The 5000-nt window shown below is 35.4% G+C and overlaps 1 protein-coding gene and 1 long non-coding RNA gene across 4 annotated transcripts in view; one reads left to right on the top strand and one right to left on the bottom strand.

The window, feature by feature from the left end:
- Positions 1-52: 52 nt before the first annotated feature.
- Positions 53-4719, bottom strand: LOC108190355 (uncharacterized). The gene is given in 2 exon segments (NR_170234.2): positions 53-1277; positions 4647-4719. It is a non-coding gene; the product is annotated as an uncharacterized LOC108190355 (long non-coding RNA).
- Positions 4269-5000, top strand: part of LOC100535353 (protein CutA homolog) — an 11213-nt gene continuing 10481 nt past the window's right edge. Inside the window, exons 1-2 of one of the 3 annotated variants that reach the window (XM_087256328.1) lie at positions 4487-4511; positions 4701-4729. The gene's annotated coding sequence lies outside the window, so the exon portion shown is untranslated. Of the gene's footprint in view, positions 4322-4486; positions 4512-4667; positions 4730-5000 lie in introns of those variants that run through there. The other 2 variants (XM_087256326.1, XM_087256327.1) reach the window with 2 other exon arrangements.

The raw sequence follows: 5000 nt of genomic DNA on the forward strand, positions 1-5000 counted from the left end.
CCACACAAATAAATAAAGCATGAACGAGTAAAGAGTAAACACAGGAATGTTTAGCACATCAGAAGCTTTATTGAGCATCATTAACTGTCCAGACCATAATAAAACAGATTCATCATCATAGTTTGACCAATACACTTATTATTGAGGGCAGAAATCTTCATTCTTCAGCACTGTCCTTCAAAAAACACATAAGATCTTTACAACTTCTAACAGAATCACATTTATGGTCAATACTGTCTGGTTTCCACTGAGTGGTACAGTATGGTTCGGGTCGGTACGGGTCACCTTTATCAGGCTTGCGTTTCCATCACCAACGTTACCTTTAGGTGGGCGAGGTGAATGACAAAGTTTCAGTCGACGTCATGCTCGCTCGAATAAATGTCTACAGTAAAGCTGTACGCGTCGCTCACATATCATATGAGCAGCACTTCTCACAACACAGATGCTTTATACACACACACACTCGTGTATAAATGTTTATTACTGACGTTTCTCTGAACATGATTATAACTGCAGACTTCTTCTTGGCTTTGTGGCTGTTCATCAAGATGACAAGGTTTGATTGAGCCTGGTCGACCATGGCTTGTTATTATATGTATATATATATATTTACACAGTAAAAGATCTCTCGGCTGTGTGTTTTAAACATGGCGGGCTTTTGTTTTCATTCTGGCTTGTTGCATAAGCGGATGACGTATCTCTGTAAACCAATAGCATTCAGCTGTGCGTCTGGCTCCGCCTTTTGGTACCCTTTCTTGAGTCACTCTTCAAAAGGGTGCCAAAATAGTGGTTCGGTACGCCTTTTGACAGTGGAAACGGCCATAAAAGCGCACCAAACTGCACCGCTCAGTGGAAATGAGCCATTATTGTGAGACGTATTTTAATAAGTGCAGCTCAGAATATGAGCTTTAATTCACCGTGATTAATTTATCCATTATTATGTATGAAGATGGACATAATTGCAGGGTTATTTGATATTTTCTGTACATTTCTTTGAACCATTATTGATAAATTACACAAGAAATAGACAACGGGCTGATGATTTATTAGAAAAATGATACACAGCTGAAATGGTGATGCCGTTACCCCTCAGGTGTATATTATTCTCTAATAATCCACCATCCCGCATGCATTATTCTGCTTAAACCAGTTTTTTTTAGATGTTGCATTTCATTTTTGTGTGTGTGTGTGTGTGTGTGTGTGTGTGTGTGATCCTGCAGATGTTCACATGATTGACAGAGGAGCAGATCATCCACACGCAGCAGGAACACAGTCACCTGAAGACAGAGGAGAAAACACAGAAACTGCATGAATGAATGGATTAATGACTCAATGAATGACTAGATGAATGATTAACAGATGGTTAAACGAATGAACGAATGAATGTATACATTAATGAATGACTGACTGAATAAAGTTACGGATGAAGATTTGAACAAATAGATGGATGAATGGTTGGATAAATGCATGAATGACTGAATCAACTGATAAATTAATGAGCAAATAAATGGATTAATGAATGGATGAATAGATGGATAAATACATTAATAGATATATGCTGAAATAATGGATAAATGAACAGGGCAACTGAATGGATAAATGAATGGGACAAATTAACAGATATATGGGTGAATGAATGGATGAACAAATGATTAAATGGATGAATGAATATATAGATATTTTAGTATCTAAAAAGGATTGGATGAATGAATGACTAGAGAAATGGATAAATAGATGGTTGAATGAATGGATGGATAAATAGATGAATGAATGAATGAATGTGCAGATGAATGAATGACTAATGGTTCATTAATGAGGGAATGAATGGATGAATGTATAGATGCATGAATAAGACTGACTGGATGAATGTAGAAATTAATAATTGACTGACTGACAGAATAAATGTATGGATGGATAAATATAAGCCAGTAGATGGATGAATTAATAAATAAACAGATGAATGACTGAATCAATGGATAAATTACTCAGCAAATAAACTGATGAATGAATGAGTAGATGGATGGATGAATATTTGAACAAATAGATGGATGAATGATTGGACATATACATGAATGACTGAATCAATGGATAAATTAGAGCAAATAAATGGATGAGTGAATGGATGAACGAATATATGGATAAACAGATGAATGACTGACATAATTGACAAGTGAATGGGCAACTGAATGGATGAAAACGTACGGACTAATAGATATATGGGTTAATGGATAAATGGATGATTAAATAGATGAATGAATGAATATATTATTTAATTATCTAAAAATGGTTGGATGCATGAATGGATGAATGACTAGATTAATTAACTAGGTTAATTTAGTGGGTGAATGAACAGATGTATCGATGACTGAATGAGACTGACTGGATGAATGTATAAGGCAAGGCAAGTTTATTTCTATAGCACATTTCATACACAGTGGCAATTCAAAGTGCTTTACATAAACAGAAATAAAAGAAACAAGTAAAATAAAAATAAAAACAAATAATAAAAATGCGTAAAAACAAAACAAAACATAAAAACATGTAAAATGTGATATAAAAGAATGAAGAAGAAGAGATAAACATGATAGTGCAATCTGCAATAAATGAATGACTGAATCAGATTATGAATGGATAAATAATTGAACAAATGGATGGATGAATGAATGATTGGATAAATAGATGAATGAGTGTGTAGAAGAATGAATGACTGAAATAATAGACAAATGAATGGATGAATGAATAAATAAATAGATACATGGATGAATCAAGGAATAAATGGATGAATGGATAACATTTAATTATCTAAAGAGTGATTGGATGAATGGAGCTCAGACTGAGATCAGCACTGCTTTCTTCACACTGCGATGGATTCGCGTGTCAGTTTGCGCAGTGGACTAGTCATCATTGACCACCATCATGAACGTAATATTCAACAGCTGTTTTACATCAGCCTATTGTTATGAGCATTGTGGAATAATTCATAAATGCTTAATGAAAATTAATTAAGAAAACACACTCCAGGGTCACATTTAGTTTCAGTGAAATCATAAAATATGAAAGTTAATGTTCTTAATAAATGAATACTGTTGTTTTGGATGTAGCACATAACCTCCAAAAACAAACAAATAAATAAGCAAATATAGAAATAAATGAGTAAATAAATCCATAAATTACTGCACAAATAAAACAACAAATGAATAAATGTATATACAAAATCCACAAATTCCTGCAGAAAGAAATATATAGATGATAAATAAAGCAGGCAAATCAATAATTAATTAAACTACACGAATGGTGACGGAATAAGAAAATGCTGAACTGAAGGTGTATTTCCCCGCCTTTCAAACGTTTATTACAACCCAGGCTCATTCTTAAAAAGTACCTCTAAATACATTTCTGAAGACTGTGAAATACGTCCCAGGGGCTATGTTTTTTTATGCAGTTTTTGTTTTCCCGAATCCACCAGAGGGCGCTGTGTGTGCTATTTGAGATTGCAAATTTCTCTCACAAGTGACATTCGCACCTGCTGTTCTCACGTAAATCCACCAGAGGGCACTGTCGACTGACTGTTTGACTGACTGAATGACCATTCGACTGACTTAATTGATTTTAAATTGACCCGCCCACCGACTTCCCTAAACCAAGCCAACAATATTCAAAAGCAGTGCACAAAAGAAAAACCCTCACCTGATTTTTACCACATTTTACCAAACCCTCACCCTGTTATTAACTTGTTTACTTATTTTTTTGGATTCTGCTTTTGTCTTACCTGCTTTCTGGAATCGTACTTCACTGGACTCGAACCCTGTCGCCGTGATCAACTCCTCTCTGGATCTCAACTCCGCCAACGTACATGGCAAACTAACAGGACAAACGGATTACAGTGGAAAAGACGACCATACGGAGGCAAGTGGTCAACTGATAACTGCGAAAAGGAACGGCGCCATGTGTAGCGCTTATTTACAAAATGAAACGCAGCCATACGCACCTCTGGCTACATTATTTGCGCACTCCAGAAACGTGTATAGGGCTACGTTTTCAGAATGAGCCGGTGTTGGTTTACTTATTATTGAATGTAGTTGCGTATTTACTTTTCCCCAGGCCACTATGCTAATCAGAGGCTGTCTGTCAGTCATTAGAAGGCGGTCTAAAAATTTAATGCAAATTTTTTTCTAACGATCAACCAATGATGGCATAAACACCGCCCTCTGATGATTGACAGACAGCCTCTCATTAGCATATTGACCTTCATTAGTGAATAAACGTTTGAGAAGAGGGAAATACACTTTCAGTTCAGCATTTCTATCCCGTCACCATTCGTGTAAGTTATTTAATTATTGACCTGCCTGCTTTATTATCTAGATATTTATTTAAGCAGGAATCTGTGGATTTTATATATACATTTATTAATTAAGTTATTGTTTTATTTATGCAGTACTTTGTGTATTTATTTACTCATTTATTTCTATATTTGCTTTAGTTTTTGGCTCCACACAGATGGAGAACGCGAGGTCAGTTCACAGAACTCCACCAGATTAAGATAATTGATTAAATAAATCCTCTTTAACACAGTGATCGAGTCTTTGTGTAATTAATTGGCTCTGCAGATCAACTAGATTCAGATTTTTTTTTTTTCGTTTATTTACCTCTCTGCTGGACTCTTCTCCCACGCGGATCTTCTCCTCCCGCCACACCGGAAGACGTTCATCCGCTAACAGCACAGTTCCGGGTAAAGTTTTGATGGGATACAGATGCGGATACTCATATAATTCTTGTGAGACTGTACAACAATAATTAATATTTTTACTTTACTGTGACGGTTAGGTGTAGAGTTTGGGTTAATTTAATGGATAATTTAATAAACAATATGTATAATGCTCGTCACCTCTGGCCGCAGCTGTATCCCTTCTAAAAGAGACTTCATAAATTACAGAAGGATTAAGCAGTTTTTGGAGATTACGCGCTACTTATTTAATAACTCACACTTTTGTTATGTTTAT

This window comes from Danio rerio, chromosome 6 (genome assembly GCF_052040795.2).
Source record: "Danio rerio strain M-AB ecotype USA chromosome 6, GRCz13ab, whole genome shotgun sequence".
NCBI classification, from domain to species: domain Eukaryota; kingdom Metazoa; phylum Chordata; class Actinopteri; order Cypriniformes; family Danionidae; genus Danio; species Danio rerio.